Source organism: Macrotis lagotis, chromosome X, assembly GCF_037893015.1.
Source record: "Macrotis lagotis isolate mMagLag1 chromosome X, bilby.v1.9.chrom.fasta, whole genome shotgun sequence".
In the NCBI taxonomy this organism is placed as follows: Eukaryota; Metazoa; Chordata; class Mammalia; order Peramelemorphia; family Peramelidae; genus Macrotis; species Macrotis lagotis.
In genome coordinates this window covers 202,799,608-202,817,813 of record NC_133666.1, presented here as the reverse complement: position 1 = coordinate 202,817,813, position 18,206 = coordinate 202,799,608, and the positions used below count along the sequence as shown (strand labels likewise).

Sequence of the window (18,206 nt, the reverse complement as noted above, 5' to 3'; positions counted from 1 at the left end):
TTTTTGAATTTTTACAATTTTTCCCCCATCTCCTTCCCTCTCCCTGCCAAGAAGAATGTCTGATAGTATTTACATTGTTTCCATACTATACATTGATCAAAATTGAATGTATTGAGAGAGAAATCATATCTTTAAGGAAAAATGAAATATAAGAGCAAAATTTCATAATAAGATACCTTTAAATTTTTTTTAAATTAAAGGTAATATAGTCTAGGTCTTTGTTCAAACTCCACAATTCCCTCTTTGTATACAGTGGTATTCTCCATCACAGATTACCCCCAAATTGACCCTGATTGTTGCACTGATGAAATGAGCAAGTCCATCAAGATTGATCACCAGCCCCATGTTGCTGTTAGGGTGTACAATGTTCTTCTGGTTCTGCACATCTTGCTCAGCATCAGTTCATGCAAACCCTTCCAGGCTTTTCTGAAATCCCATCCCTCCTGGTTTCTACTAGAACAATAGTGTTCCATAAAATACATATACCACAGTTTGTTCAGCCATTCCCCAAATGATGGACATTCACTCGATTTCCAATTCTTTGTCACCACAAAGAGGGCTGCTATGAATATTTTTGTACAAGTGATGCTTTTACCCTTTTTCATGATCTTCAAGCATAGTTTGTAATTGTTCTATAAAATGTTGTGGAATTCCCCTGTGAATCCTTTGGGACTAAGCTTTTTTTCCTTATCATGAAACCTTTTTTCCCCCCTTTTTTTCAACAACTACTTTTTCCTTTTCTGACCTTGGGTTATTACTCTCTCTGGTTTGTAATAGTTTGGGTACTTAATATTTTTTTATTTTTTAAATTAATTTTTATTAAAGATATTATTTGAGTTTTACAATTTTCCCCTCAATCTTGCTCCCCCCCCCCCCCCCCCCCCCCGGAAAGCACTCTGTCAGTCTTTACTTTGTTTCCATGTTGTACCTTGATCCAAATTGGGTGTGATGAGAGAGAAATCATATCCTTAAAGAAGAGAAGAGAAGTCTAAGAGGTAACAAGATCAGACAATCAGATATCTGTTTTTTTTCTAAATTAAAGGGAATAGTCCTTGAACTTTGTTCAAATTCCACAACTCCTTATCTGGATACAGATGGCACTCTCCTTTGCAGACAGCCCAAAATTGTTCCTGATTGTTGCACTGATGGAATGAGCAAGTCCTTCATGGTTGAACGTCACTCCCATGTACAGTGTTTTTCTGGTTCTGCTCATCTCACTCAGCATCATTCAAATCCCTCCAAGGCTTCCCTGAAATCCTGTCCTTCCTGGTTTCTAATAGAACAATAGTGTTCCATGACATACATATACCACAGTTTGCTAAGCCGTTCCCCAATTGAAGAACATTTACTTGACTTCCAATTCTTTGCCACCACAAACAGGGCTGCTATAAATATTTTTGTACAAGTAATGTTTTTACCCTTTTTCCTCATCTCTTCAGGGTATAGACCCAGTAGTGGTATTGCTGGGTCAAAGGGTATGCACATTTTTGTTGCCCTTTGGGCATAGTTCCAAATAGCTCTCCAGAAGGGTTGGATGAGTTCATAGCTCCACCAACAGTATAGTAGTGTCCCAGATTGACCACAACCCTTCCAACAATGATCATTATCCTTTTTGGTCATATTGGCCAGTCTGAGAGGTGTGAGGTGGTACCTCAGAGAAGCTTTAATTTGCATTTCTCTAATAATTAATGATTTAGAGCATTTTTTTCATATGGATATGGATTGCTTTGATCTCCTCATCTGTAAATTGCCTTTGCATATCTTTTGACCATTTGTCAATTGGGGAATGGCTTGGCTTTTTGTTTTAAAAATATGACTCAGTTCTCTGTATATTTTAGAAATGAGTCCTTTGTCAGAATCATTAGTTGTAAAGATTGTTTCCCAACTTACTACATTTCTTTTGATCTTGGTTACATTGGTTTTATCTGTGCAAAAGCTTTTTAATTTAATGTAATAGAAATCACCTAATTGGTTTTTGGTGATGTTCTCCAACTCTTGCTTAGTTATAAACTGCTTCCCTTTCCATAGATCTGACAGGTAAACTAGTCCTTGATCTTCTAATTTGCTTATAGTATTATTTTTTATGTCTAAGTCCTGTAACCATTTGGATCTTATCTTGGTAAAGGGTGTGAGGTGTTGGTCTAATCTAAGTTTCTTCCATACTAACTTCCAATTATCCCAGCAGCTTTTATTAAAGAGGGAGTTTTTATCCCAATGGCCTGACTCTTTGGGTTTATCAAACAGCAGATTACTATAATCCTCTCCTGCTTTTACACCTAGTCTATTCCTAAAAAGTATTTTTCTTAATATCTTATCCATTTTCTTTTTTCTATGTACTCCTAACCCTCATTCTCTGATTCAAGGCCCTTACAACTTTCTGGTCTCTCTCCTTTCTCTTACACTCCTTGTGATGAAAGCATCCAAATTATCCATTCTGAGTTTTCCTTCTAGATGCTTTGTGCTCTAGCTTTGTAAAACTTACTCCATGTTGTCTCCTTTCCCTCTTTACCTCACCTGCAAAATAATGTCAGTTACTTTCTCCATTATTGAAGAAGACCAAAATAACATCACTTTTTAGAGACATGTTACAGAGTGTCCAACAGGGACTGATCATACCATTACAAGCTAGGAATGCTCTTCCACAGGTTGGGCATAATTAATACTCCATCAGTAGGGCTCTTCCTACACCCATCTCTGATTACACAGCCCACTAACATATCTGTACCCTCCCTAGTTACCTCTTTTCATACATTTGTCTCATAGTCTTCTTCCTGGATTCATACTTCCTACATACTAGTTGTCCCTAAGGGTTCTAAGTGCTTCCCCCCACTCTCCATTATAAGATGAGTGGATTTTTCAAAAAAAGCACCAAATCCCTTGGACTAAACTCACTTTAAGATCCCTATCTTCCTTTATAGACCATCTCTGTTCACCTAGAACAGGATTGTCCAATCTTACTTTTAATAGTTTTTATTGGGGGCAGCTAGATTGGTGCAGTGGATAGAGCACCGACCCTGGAGTCAGGAGTACCTGAGTTCAAATCCAGCCTCAGACACTTAATAATTACCTAGCTGTGTGGCCCCGGGCAAGCCACTTATCCCCATTGCCCTGCAAAAACTAAAAAAAAAAGTTTTTATTGAATTAATAGACAGTGTATTTTGGTTTGCCATTTTAGGGAGAGCTCTGTGGTACCCCAGCTTCAACCTACAGGCGATCACAGAATATGCATCAGTGGACTATCTTCCAGCTATTAAATTAAAGCCTTCATTTTCCCCCAACTCCCCTTCTCTTTCTGAGACCTCAGATGTCATCTTCCCTTCCTTGCTAACCCTTGATTTAATCCCAGCACATCATGAACTCTTGCTCTCTTTCCCACTTCTCTTCCCCCATGGATAGGTTTTATCTGTGTTATCCTCAGTTCCGTTTCTTTACCATTGCATTTGCCAAATTTCAGACTTCTTTCCTGTCTCTGTATATGTTTATTTTTAAATTTTATTTATTTGAGGCAGTGGGGGTTAAGTGACTTGTCCAAGGTCATATAGCTAGTCAATTAAGTGTCTGAGGTCATATTTGAACTCAGGTGCTCCTGATTCCAGGGTTTGTGCTCTATCCACTGTGCCACCTAGCTGCCTTCTCTGTATATATTTAGAAATAAATATCTCACTGGTCTTTTACAGCTCCAAGGCCATTTTACCCCTCCTTCATCTCTGTTGGTTGGGGTGTCCTAGAAGTAAATGTCTCTTCAATTCTGGATTCCTTTCTAAAAATGTTTAAAATACCTCTTTATTATTTAAATGTCCATCTGTTTTCCATATAATTAAAACTCTGGTTAGAATCCTGAGTGCTATTGCTTTTTGAAATACATTATTACATCCCCCCCCCTTTTACCTAGTGGGTTCAGAATAACTTGTTATTATTTGAATCTTCTTTTCATTCTACTTGCAGTATTTCCCCTGACTGCTTAGAGAATTTGTTTCTGAATTGAATTGTTAAATTTAACCATTATATATATGTCTTGGAGTTTGCAGCCTTGGATTTTTTTCAAATGGAATTTCTTTTTAATTAAGAAGTTCCTGGCAATTCTGTTATTTTCTTCTTTTTGAAGGTAAGATTTTTGTTTTATTCTTTTATGTTCTTTTGGGCAACCTATGTTCCTTATGTAAGTATATTTTCCTTCCACAGTGAACATATTTTCTTTTAATGTTCTTGTATTTTGCTTTTCTTCTAAAGTATCTAAATATTACTTAGATCACAAGACAAAACATCTAGAGGAACAAAGAATGTTTATTGACTATTACTCTGACTGTTGATTATTAAAAAAAACAAAAGAAATCCATTCAGAGTCCAAGTTAATTTTGTATTGATGGTAAGGTTCTCCAGGTGATCCTCATAGTGAATGAAACACTGGTTGCATTTACTCCTGAAACACTGGTTGCATTTACTCCTGAGTATTGCAGTTGCAAAACAGTTCTGGATGAGCTCTGGGACTATATAAGAAATTGACCTTGGGGGGTGGCTAGGTGGCACAGTGCATAGAGCACCGACCCTGCAGTCAGGAGTACCTGAGTTCAAATTTGGCCTCAGACACTTAATAATTACCTAGCTGTGTGGCCTTGGGCAAGCCACTTAACCCCAATGCCTAGCAAAAACGTAAAAAAAAAAAAAAAAAAACTTTGCCCTCACCCTAGAATGCCTATCATTCAGGATATGTTATATAGAAGAGTCAGTCTACAGGACCTTTGTAGCTTGTGTTAGATTTTTAGTGAGATGGAGAATAAATTGGTAGGAGGAGAGTAGGCTAGATTGTCTGCTCCAAAATTGAAAAAATTCCTTTTAATGACTTCAAATTTCTCCTAGAAACCATACTTTAAATACTAAAATTTTGTTGGTAATGTTAATGACTTTAAGACAACAGTCTTAGAGAAATGATAAATTAAACATTACATAAGATGGCAAGGTATAGATAGGCATGTGGAGATTGTGAAGAGGAAGAGCTAACAAAGACTTTTAAATTACTTCCGTAAAGATTGATGGTTGTGACATAAAAATAGATGGTCTGATGATGGATCAGCATAAAAGTTAATAGATAGCTAGTTCAGATGTTTTACTGATATGTTGGAAGGGGAAGAAAAAAGCAAGAGAGGGTCCAAACTTGTTGAGTGAAACACTCGATGGTGAATATTTGGGGAGCTCATCGACAAGAGTAACACAGTAGCCAGACATGGTTGATAATCTTTACCTATATTGTTGGAAGGAAGGAACATTCAATAAAATCACAAATCTATTTAAATAATTTTATGAGTTATGAGAGAGCAGGAATATTAATATTCAGTTGGCAATTAGGGAATTCTATGTTTGCATTGACATGTGTAACGGCAAACATTCTCATTTGGACAACTTTTCCTATTTGTCAGTTCTCACCACCCATGGACCAGCTGATCCCTCTTGGTTAATTACAGAAGATTTCTGATACTTATTCCTTCTGTTGTTCTACAGATGAAATCAGTTACCTGTTTTTGGGGAGAATCTCTAGCTTATGTTTATCTATAAATATAGTACTGAATAGTCAGGTTTTCAATTGTGTTTGCTTTAACCTTACTTATTCTAGTATTTAGCTTTTGCAATTATTTTATAAAGACTGTATATGTCACTATATCTTTTCACATCAACTTCTTTTGCTTATCTTCTGTGGTCCACTTAAGTCTGGTTTCTGGCATTTCCTGGAATATATGAGTAGGAAGGAGTTTCTCCAGCTCCTGAGGTGAATAGAAGTCATCACAGTCTCTGTTACCTTTTTCTTGTTTTATTTTCTTTCTACTTGTGTCTCTGTGCCTTCTTTCTATCTCTATGAGAATAAATCATTACAAAATTGACTAAAGAACCTACTATACTTTTTCTTCTTGATTTTAAATTATGTGAGTTGTAGTCAGGTTATTTCAAAAGCCTCCATTGTGGAACAGTATTAAGTGCCTATTATTTGAAGTGCTTGGAATATAGTAAAAAATTAAACTGTTCCTGCTGTCAAGGAATTTGCATTTTTGTAGAATGACAACATGCATCCATGACTAGAGAGAAGGAATAAGACTAGTATCTTGGGTCAGAAAAATCTTCTCACCTCAATATTAGTTGAATTTTGAAGGCAACCAGGAATTCCAACAGATGGGAAGGAGGAGGGAGACTTTTTTAGGCATGATGGAGAAAGATGCCCTTCATAAAGAGGTAGAATATATGCTCAGATAATGTTAATAACTCACCAACAGCACATACATCTCTATGCTGTCACAGGATTGATCGCATTATTAAATGCACTATTAAAACATGTAGAATTCTTCATTGTAGGATATTGATATAGTATTTAAAAATAATTACTTTTTTACTTTATTAGTTTATTATGACTCAAATGGAGTCAGCAAACATGAACATTTTTATATATAGAAAACAAAGGTTGTGTAGAAAATTATGAATCTATCACATAATTTCTATAAAATATTTAAGATTTTTTTAAAAGAAGAATATTTTCAAAAATCAAGGTTGATTAGCAGGCATTTTTAAAACACATCTTGATCTAGCTCTAGGCTAGAAGAAGTTACATTTAAATTATTAAAATAATAAGTGTTATTTTAATGAAAGTTTAATTTCATAATCATACTTTTCCTTTCTCCTTACTTCCTTTCCCATAAACATAGTTAGCAATGGTATGAAAATTTGTTTAAATCAACTCAATTTTAAAATTTATATTGGAACTTTTAAGGTTTTTGAGCACTATAATGGTACATTGTGTATTTGTATTCCTCATAATTAGCACTGTACCAGGAATATATTAGGTTCTTAATAAATGTTTATTGGTTGATTACTGGGATGCACTTATATAATTACATACTTTGTGTTGTTCTTTCCACCAAGACTTCCTTAATAGTTTTGACTAAAGAATATCATTTACTATGGAACCTTACTTCTTACCTTTGAATTGTTCAGTTTCCTACCTCTTGGCCTAAACGTTTATATGTAGTCTTATGCTTCCATCACTTGCAGTGGTTTGTAAAATATATAGTATATTTAAAAATATATCTTCTTCCTCCCATTTTGAAAAGACAATTTAAAATGGTTTCTCTACACAATTATTCTTTTATAACACTTCTAGTTTTCTAAGAGCGTATTGGTGAATATTCAAGAAATTGGTACAAGGTGAATCATAGAGATAATACTCAGATTTCTGGAACAAGTTTTCGTTTATTTTTTCTGGATTATTTGTGAATGCACAGAGTCCCATGGAAACATTCAAATATGAAGATTCTTCATTTGTAGAAATGTTGTAGTATTTAAAAATAATTACTTTTTCTTTATTATTTTATTATGAATTTAGTGGAGTCAACATGATCATTTCTATATACAAAAAATAATTGTATATAAAGTTATGAATCTGTATCACATATAATTTTAAAAAAACTTATTAAACTTAGCACCTAATATTAAATCCTGCTTGTCTTTTTGTTTCTGAACTTCCTTCTGCTCTCTTCTGTGTGTATTTAAAAAATACTTCATTGAAGCTCCTTTCTTTTTTATTTTGTATGACTAACACTATTCCCCAATTTGTCTTCCCTCATATTACTTCCTCAAAATAATATCCTTCCCTTTTAACAAATAAGTGTAGTTTAACAAGACAAATTCACACATTGGTCCAAAAACAGGAAATGAGAAATATACTTTGTCTTCATTGTTCTAGAAACCTTTCATTGACCAGAGGTAGTTATTTCCAGTAGTATATCAGATGATTCAATGCCAAAAAAATTAGCACCTTTGAAAGGTTTAAAAATATTTTCTACTTTATTTTAATATAAAAATATAGCAAGTTTCTGATTCTCACTTAGCAGATATTCTCTTTTAATAAGTTTATGGAACTATCTACTAAAATTTAGGTAATTTTATCTCATGTTTACCTATACAGTTTGAGGAATCATCATTCCCTGACCTGAGTAAACTACAAATGTATTTAAGTTTAGTAGAACAAAAAAAAACCTTTTTATTGCTAATATATGACTTACCATCTGGCCTTTATCTGTTGTAAGGTTAGTAAAGCTTCATAGCAGAAATACAACACATTATGACCTTTTATCCCCCCCAGGACAGAAGTTTTAAACAAACTTTCTATTGGACTTGTTGAATATGTATTTCATAGTAACCACCATGAAGTGCACAGCATTTAAGGGGATGAAGAATCAGAGATAAAAGATACACATTCAAGAAGGCTTGGTTTCACAGTTGATGTATAATCCTTTCTGTTGTCATTGGTACCCTAACCCGATACCCATCAGAACAAAAGGAACTGAATTAGAAATTGTGGGAGCTAGGGACTCTTCTCTTGGCAGCACATCTCAAGGCCCATAGGCATTGTCAGATCTCAGTTTGATGCCCTTTATTCTTTCTGACAGTTGTGAGGTAGGGTCTGTGAGTGGAAAGTCATTACTAGAGAGAGGGCAGTGTCAGATCAAAAGTAACCAGTGATCAAACAAGGTAAAGGGCTATGGAAAATAAGCTCTCTTTCTGGCCTCGACACCTGTCTGATCACTGAGGGGAATAGTCCTTGTGTGTCAGGGTGAGTTGATTTTCTTTGATGTACAGTGAATAAGAAATAGACATGGAAGCTTAACTGGAATACAGAAAATGTTGACTCCCTCTTTTTTTGAGTAATCAACTCATTATTTTTGACTTTAATCAGAGGTTCCAAAAATGATTTGACTGTATCTATACTAACATTTGCTATTGCCAGTAATCAAAAACAGTAATAAGATAATAATAAACAAATTGCCATGGCTTTAGGAAAAAACTGAACAGTTTGTTGCAGTTATCTGACAGCAGTTTAATTTCTTATTGTACACTGAGTACTAGCTATGATTTCACTAAATGGAATAATTTCTATTGAGCTAACTATATAATTTTTTGTGCTAAAACTCATAAAGTTAAAACAAAATTCTGGTAACATTTTATTTATATATGTTTTGCATGATTTCATTATTCTTAAAACTGCATAATTGATATCGTCCAGGAAAAGTTTAGCAATTGTGCCTTTGTTTAACTTAGTGTTATAAATTTGCATTTGAGCCATTAAAAAAATTAGCTTTCAGATGTAGTTACTGTGTCATGTGAAAAAGAATTATTATGTGAAAGTACTTAATATTAGCAATGTGGATGTGTGTTGGTTAGTTCACATGATTGAGTTTCCATACAAACTCTTAGGCAATTAAAATATTTTGAAACTTTAGCCTAACATATATATTTGTCTTATTAGAAAGAGGTTTGAACATTAGTTTTTAAAAATGCTTTTGTGTTTACTTCAGATATTTTTCTCTGTCCATCCAATCTTTGTATGAGTTACCAGAATTATAATTACTATCATTCATTAACTTTGGGAATTGAAATAGTCATTTATTGCTTTTTTGTTATTCTTAGACCACTTCAGATATTGTTTCTTCACATCAAAATATGTAGCCATTATGTCTTTTTGTACACATAAACATATATCTAGGCAAGCAATAAATTTTTGATATATGGGAAAATACTTTCAAGGTAAGTGAATTATTTAGCTTGTTCTTATAGGCCAAAATTATTTATTTATTACAAATAATCTTATTAGTGAAATTCCAAAATTAACATTTTTTTCCCAGAAAGATTTTAATTAAAAGTGTTTTTGGTTTGTTTTCAAATAAATTACACTTAAATGAGAGCTATAATTTTGGTAGTTTGGTTTTTGTTTTCCCTTTTTATTTTTAGTACCTAGCACAAAGTAGACAAAAAAATGCCCGTTGTTGAATGAATTTTGACATCCCATGGTAACATTAGTCTAGAAGGCCATATTAGTCACAGTCATATTTTAAACGAAAGTCATAGGTAGGTAACTGTCCAATTTGAAAGCAAAATATTTTATGTGGGAATAGGATTGTTCCAGATAATTTGTTTTGAAGTTTTCTGGAAAGATGGAAAAAACTACATAAAATAACTTTGATCTTCATTTAATTTTTGCTAAACATGATTTCATATTCAGATACAGTAGTCATAAACTTTTTTTTTTGTTTCCTGGGACAGGATAGTGCTGTATAGTATAGTAGTACAGTGATGACTATGAACTCCTTTTCAGAGTTTTAAAAATGTGTATATGTATGTATATGAGACATGCACATTTTAAAAACTTTATAATTGAAAGAAATATTCAATTTCAGTTAGAAGTTGGAGAAGTAAAGATATAATTTTCCCCTTCCAAGTTCATATCTTCCAGAAATCTCTTCTCTGACTCTTTGGGATTATGAACCCCAGTTCAAATAAATGATGATTCTGTCCATGACACTACAAAGTAGAAATCAAGATGCAAAATTGACTGTTCCATTTTAGTTTTAGAGAATAATCTTCCCTTGACAACTGGTTTTCTGAGCAACAGCTGACTTTCTACTCTGGGTAAGAGTACTGGGTAAGAGTACTACTATGGGTAAGAGATTGGGTTCTGTTTTAAAAGGAAGAATGAAATAGAAGAAAAACTTAATATATTTTGGAGAATTTTTATTTTCCTAAAGGAAAAATACAAATTAGGTTTCTTTTAAATTGGTTGCTATCAAAACTGACCAGATATTTATTCATAATCATCATTGTGGATATTACATATTAATGTCATGGGGAGGATTATTTTCTACAAATCAATTTTAAGTTGATTTCTAGGTCATAGAGTATTAATGCTTAAGTAGATATTATAATTTAACATAGGATATTAGTCTAGTTATACATTTTCCAGCCATATACTATGATGTTTGAAATAGTCTAAGAAATTATGAACAGAAAAATTACATTTTAAACTTTGAAGTTTTAGTCTGCCAGGCTTGTTCTAGACAATTGTACCCTTTTTACCAGTTTGATATGGAAATGAATTCCAAACCTTTAATTATTTTTCCTTGTTAGGCATATCAGTTTATTAACAAAGTTATCAGTTCTCTTGATTACCCAATTTATTCTAAAACCTTAACCTTATTGACCATTCTCCTTTTGATACTCTCAAATTTTCCTTCTCTTGATACTCTATTCTTTCTGGGCACTACTCTTGGCTCTTCTACCTGTCTTACCTTTTCTTTTCAGACTTGTTTGCTGAATCTTCATCTAGGCCATGCCTGTTAACTGTAGATGTCTTTCAGGGCTCTGTTTTGGTCTCTCCTCTTTTCTGTAATATTTCATTTGGCATCCCATGGATTCAGTTGTCTCTGTGATGATGGTTCTCACATCTTCCAGCCCAAAAGCCCTAACTACTCTACCCCATCAGTCTCCCTTCCCCAACTGCCTATTAGACATCGCAAACTGGATGTGATGTAGGTAACATGTCCAAAACTAAACTCAATTAACTTGGTTGCTCTGAAATTCATTATCTTAATGAATAAACTAATGGATTCCTTCTCCCCAAACTTCTCTTTCCAAACTTTTCTTTTACTTCTGAGGATTTCCCAACTTCATAAACTGGTGTCATCCTTGACTCTAGTCTCTGACCCTCCATATCCAATCTGTTTCTAAGACTTGTTAATTTTAGTTCTGTAACATCTTCCATGCACCCCCCTTCTATCCTATAATAATGCCACCGTGGTGTAGCCCTTATAGCAGGTAGGTTGGCTTCCCTGCCACGAGTCTCTTTTTCCCCCCTCCTCCATTCAACTGTCAAAAGTTTTTTTTCCTAGGGGTGGTTAGGTGTAGTGGATGCCTTGGAGTCAGGAGCCTGGGTTCAAATTCGGCCTCAGACACTCAATAATTACCTAGCTGTGTGGCCTTGGGCAAGCCACTTAACCCCATTTTCCTTGGAAAACCTAAAAAAAAAAAAAGGTTTTTTTCCCCTAAAGGTCAGGTCTAACCATGTCATCCCACCTCCCCCAAAAAACCAATGGTTCCCTATTCCCTCAGGGATCAAATAGAAAATTCTGTTTGCTGTTCAGAGCCCTTCATAAACTTTGGAATCCCCTTTATGGTCTTCTTAGACCTCACACTCCTACAGGTTCTCTTTGATTCAGTGGACATGGTATCCTTGCTATTCTGTGAATGACGCACATCTCTTGCCTCTGGGCATTTTCACTGGCTTTACCGCATGAATGGAAAACTCTCCCTCCTCATTCTACTTGTTGGCTTCCCTGGCTTCAAGGCCTTGTTTAGATCCAACCTTTTACCAATCCCCCTTAATTCTAGCACCTTTCCCCCCTCCCCATTGATTATTTCCAATTTATCCTTTAGATAACTTGTTTATACATAGTTGGTTGTATGTTGTCTCCTCCATTAGACTGTGAGCTATGCAAGGGTAGAGACTGACTTTTATTTTTCCTTTATATTATCAATTCCAAGTGCCCTGGCATCTAGTGGATGCTCTGAAAATATTGAGTGACTGACACAAAGAAGTACACATTCTCAAGGGAGATAAGATACACATAGGAAATAGCATAAGTGTAGGAGGCTGCCTCACAGCATACCTACTGGCCTTGCAGGACATGAGATGAAGTCCCGTAGAGCAAACTCCGGGATATAGGCCAAGGCAAACCTTGGTCGCCTCAAATCCTCAACCACAAGGAAACTGGGAGGTGCCCCCATATCTATACCCCCCATATCTACCCATCTACTTCTCTATTTCACCCGTCCCTCTCTTGACAAATTTCCGCATAGAGACAGTCGACAAAGGCAATGCAAGAGGCTCAGGCCAATCTGATATAGGCCTCAGGAGATCCTCCCATACCCTGCTGCCGCATATAGAATATAGTATATAAGCTTGCATACGCAGAAATAAATTGGACTTGCCCCCTGATTGCCTTTGTGAGTTGTCTTTCTTCGGCAGTCCCCGACAGTCCACAGAGGGGAGAGCCCCGCCCGACAACATATAAGACCTGGTAAATATGGAATAAGTACAAATTAAGTGCCATGAGAGGTCATAGGAAGTTGCAATGTCTTTTTTATTAATTCTTTTTCAGGATATGTGTATTGATATTTCAAAGATGCTCTCAGAATACTGGACGCAATAAGTGCCTGGTTACTTTGTTACATTAAAATTTTCTGCTGTGAAATGGCATCAAGAGCATATAATAGAACTTTTAGAAACTCCGACATAGACATAATTTTTCCTAGTAAGGCTTTCCTGATGTTTTTGAAGAATACGTTATTGAATTCTGCTCAACTTATAAAGAAGCAGAACACTAATGGCCTTATTAGAATGTGACAGAATTTTTCTGTAGTGCTTTTTAGCTAATGCAGACTAGTTTTGGGGGGAAATATAAATTTAGGGAAGCCTTTTTCAACATGGATTTTTTGGAATATTAAGTTCACTACATTTTAATGTAATTAAATAGTGCATAGAAATTTCATTTAGAGATTGGAAGTTTAAGTTATATTTTCTAACCGATCCTTTTTGGAAAATTATTTGGAGGACTTAGAAATACTTAGGTAATTGGCAGTAAATAGTATGTAAATGGAGAGATATGGAAGGAGATATACTTTTTCTTTTTTGTATATTATTTTTTAGAATTCTTATGCTTTGTCCTTGATCACATGCTCTGCCACCCAACTGAAGAGAGTAAGTTAATGTTAATAGAATAATCATAGAGTCATTTGTCAGTGAACACTGATTAAGCTCATTTTATATGTCAGGAACTGAGCTAAGCACTAAGGATACAAATATGCCTTCATAGAGCATAAAGTCTAATGAGGGGAGATAATACACAAAATGAAGTTGAAAAGTGGGAAAGTAAGACAGGACTGAAAACATTTAGGGGCACAGTGTTCATGGAAACAAAGCAGAACAGATGTGGAAAATGACGTCTGAAGATATTGATAAATGAATTGAGACCTACAGAAAAAAGTGACATTATGAAAGTAATAGACATACAACCCAGTGATACATATATTCAGTGTGTTTGTGTGTATATGCATATACAAAGAGATGATTTCTAGTTCTTCCTAACATCTTTTTTTTTTTTTTCATTTTCTATTTGCTGACTGCTAGTAAGTTTACCTTTTCACCTATGTTTTATCCATCAAAGATATTTTGGAAGCTTTCTATTTCTTCCAGGGTAAAATTCAAATCTTAATTTTTCCAATACTTTTCAAGTATTTTCCTTTTCAAACTCTTAGATATTGCAGCTCAACTGAACTACTTTACTATCATATTTCTTTTCTACAGGTCACTTATATCTGGAATGCCCCTTTCACTTCTCCCTTCGTTTGATTATGTCTTCCATTGTGAAGCCTTCCCTCAGGTTCTCAAGTAGTAGGGTTTCTTATTCCCCAAATTATTTTAATTACATTTCTTTGTGTTTATATTTTATCCCTTCAGTTGAATGAAATCTGCTTTTTAGGTCTAATAGAAACTGTTTACTTGCATCTTTGTAAACTGTAAATTTTTTTGTAAACTTTGTAAATCTGACCTATAGAGGTTAGTTTGATTGAATTACCATGCACAGATGCCATCCATCTCTTGCTTCCTTACCTTTGTACCAGAAAATTTTCCATGTACTGTACTCCCAAAATGAGTTGTCTGAAAATGAAGTCAAACAAAAGCTGAACAACAACCATTTGTTGAGTGTGTTATAGTAAGGATACTTTTGGTGTATGTGTTGGATTAAATGACTGCTGTGATTTCCTTCCAGCTCTCAGATTCTGTGATTCCCTCTAAACTTTTCCCCTATGTTATTCCTAGCTTCTTCCAGCTGGACTTTTTCCTATTGATTCTGCTCAGTTGTTAGTGGTACTGCATGATACATATTTACTTATTTTGTGTATAATGTTCCCCTGCCCCAGTAGAATGTAAGCTATATTTTGTTTTCTTTTCTTCTCTCTTTTTTTTTTCGAGTAGGGAGTCTATGTCTCATGCATCAATCTTGTTTTGTTTGTTTGTTTTTTTTTTTTTAGGGTTTTGCAAGGCAAATGGGGTTAAGTGGCTTGCCCAAGGCCATACAGCTAGGTAATTATTAAGTGTCTGAGACCGGATTTGAACCCAGGTACTCCTGACTCCAAGGCTGGTGCTTCATCCACTATGCCACCTAGCTGCCCCACATGCGTCAATTCTTATTCTAAGTTCACATATTAGGTGTTTAGTAGATACTTGTTGAATTGAATCCCTTTAAGATTCACAGAAGAATTAAGAATGCCTCATTCCTTTAAAATCTCCTACAAAATGAGTTTCTCCTGAATGTTGTGGTTTCAGGATTTAATAAGACACATTGAATGCTAGTATATGCTATAATTAATTTCTGATGTTCCAATGCCTATTTGATTATAAACATTCAATTCCTAATATTGATATAATGATGGAAGATTTGAAAAACAACTTCACATATAGTATCACCTTTGATCTTCACAAAAACTTTGTGAGGTAAGTGATAATTATTACTGTTTTATAGTTGAGGAAACTGAGTCTCAGATTAAATGATTTGTGGAAAGAATTGTGGAAGTGACACTAAATATGAATAATTGAGGGGGATTTCAGTTTATACTGGGTAAAAATTATTTTTCCTGAATGGATCTATTAAAGTTTTTTTTAATAATACAAAACTATATAAAAAACTATGACAATTATAAGCATGTAAAATATACTCAAATTCTTAAGTATAGCAAAATATTTCCAAATGCATTGTTACAGAATTTTTTCCTTAGTAAGATTTTAAATGTCTCTATGTCAGTAACTGGTATTATTTCATCAAACCTTTATTCTTCTTACTATAAACTTACCTTTTCTTTTTCTGTATTTAACATGAGGTTAATTAGACTCCTTATTGACAAATCCACTGAATCACAGTTCATCAATAGAAAGGAATCTAGTCCAACTTTTACTCCAAATTTCTTCCAAATAATTCCTGAAAAGTATTTATCTTTTCTGCCTTACGAACTTGGATGGAAAAAAAAATGAACTTGGGTGATTAGAAATCAATTACTTAGGGGCAGTTAGGTAAATAGAACACCAGCCCAGGAGTCAGGAGGACTTGAGTTCAAATTTGACCTCAGATACTTAATAATTACCCAGCTATGTGACCTTGGGCAAGTCACTTAACACCGTTGCCTTGCAAAAATAAAAAAAAAGAAATCAATTATCTACAAATATAGCTCATAATATTTTTAGATAACTTCTTCCTTTTATGGAATCTTGAAAGTTGGAACTTGAAAAGTGGAAAAAATAATTCCTTTTCTCATAGGGGATGTGCAGTTTTAGCAAAGGTGTGAATGAAAAATGGGAGACAATTGACCCTTCTATTATAAATTTTGTGAGGGAAAGAGTGTGAGAGAAGATTAAAATAACTTTTAAAATAATTTGCTTTCAAAATCATTGATCAGTAACAAAACTGGTCTTGGCTAGTTATGAAAAATTGCTATTTGAGTAACGAGTATTTTTCCCCTTATTGTAGTTTTGTGAAGAAAACAAAGAGATAAACAAAAAAAACCCCAACATTTTGTTTTGCATGCTATTTATTCATTTTTCCCCTCCTTTGAAAAAGTAGTTTTGGCTACTGATAGTGGTTCCTTGAAGAAAAATAAAAATATCTCTCTAACTTTTGCCTTTGAAACTGAATGAAGAATATAATAATTCCTTCCTTAACATACTTTGTTAAAATTTGAAATTAATTTCTGTCTTTTCTTTGATTTTGGACCATGTTAGGAAAAAAGGGGTTAAAAGAACATAGGAAACAGCATCTCTTTCCTCCATTCACTTTTTCTTCCAACTTCCCTATTTCTCTCAAGAATACCAGAGCATCATTTTTTTCAGTCAGATAGATTTACAGTATAGGAATCATTTTTACTTTTTACTTCCATCTCTACTCTTTCCTGGAGTTCAACAGTTCAATTGTTCTTTTCAAGTTTGTGACTTAAAATAACTTCATGTTGCAAATTGTTCTGTTATTTCTATTTATAAATTTACTTATTTATTCAAAATGACACCTTTCTATATGAATTTTTAGATTATAGTTTTCCATTTAAAATTTTTTCCTAGCATAAAGCTCAAAAAGGTAGTGGATAGGTATCCATTATGAATGCATACTCTAATTCTTTATCTTTTGAGTAAAAATATTAGGTCTTGAAAGAATAATAAAAATCACATAAATAAATATGGTGACATTTATTTTTATCAATTCTAGAATATGAGATTGGTAAACTATTTAATTCTGGATCCAGTTCCAGTTCTGATTTGGTTTCCTTGAGCCAGCGGAAAGAATATAGCAGAACTCTGCCCTTGGAACTATTAGGATATAGAAGAATCAGAGATGTATATAGGTAGATAACTTTCTTTTTTTGTTTGTTTGTTTGTTTTTTGTTTTTGCAAGGCAAATGGGGTTAAGTGGCTTGCCCAAGGCCACACAGCTAGGTAATTATTAAGTGTCTGAGACCGGATTTGAACCCAAGTACTCCTGACTCCAAGGCTGGTGCTTTATCCACTGCGCCACCTAGCCGCCCCGGTAGATACTTTCTTAGCCTAACCTTAATGATATTTAATGTTAAATGAAAATAGTTCCTCTTCCTTTCATAAATAGTAGGTGCTTAATAGAGGTTTTTTGTAATCAAAGTTATCATGTTAATGTTAAAAAAAATCAACAAAGGATGTTGTTTTTTTTCCTATTATTCTTCCTAATACTGTAGAGTCTTTTCCCTGATGCATCACTGAGCCTACCATATCAATACTGAAACTCAGTTTGATCCTCATTACCCATTTTGTGTATTCCATTTCTAAGACTACTTGAGGAAGAGACAGCAGTATCAAGTGTTCAAATTAATAGGCTACTTGACTTGGAGCCAGGAAGGCCCAAGTTAAAATCCTGGCTGTGTGGCCTGGGAAAGTCATTTAACTTCTTTCAGACTTACTTCCCCATCTATACAATAAGCATAATAGTAGCATTTAACTTGCATGTTTATTGGGAAGATAAAATCAATTGATTTTCTTTGAAATACAAGGTGTTACAAATCAGTATGGTTTCTGAATGTTTGGAACATCTTGCCTGAAAGATTTTGCAAACTTTAAAGTATTTTATGTGTTAGATATTCATAACTTTATAGCTATTAATAAATTTGTACTTGTCTTGACTTCCATTTCTACTCATTTTATTTCTAATCAATTCTCTGCAACATTAATTCTAGACTTTCTCCTCTGTAAATATCAAATTTTATTTTTGTTATTCTCAGCTGATGACTTCCTTTTTCTGCTTTTTTTAGAGAAAATCAAGACC

At 34.1% G+C, this 18,206-nt stretch overlaps 1 protein-coding gene and 1 pseudogene across 1 annotated transcript in view; both read left to right on the top strand.

Moving 5' to 3' along the window:
• The window catches only part of FBXL17 (F-box and leucine rich repeat protein 17), a 504,377-nt gene that overhangs the window by 56,833 nt on the left and 429,338 nt on the right, over positions 1 to 18,206 (top strand). The window lies entirely within an intron of this gene.
• The window catches only part of LOC141503359 (E3 ubiquitin-protein ligase RNF34 pseudogene), a 46,054-nt pseudogene continuing 43,147 nt past the window's right edge, over positions 15,300 to 18,206 (top strand).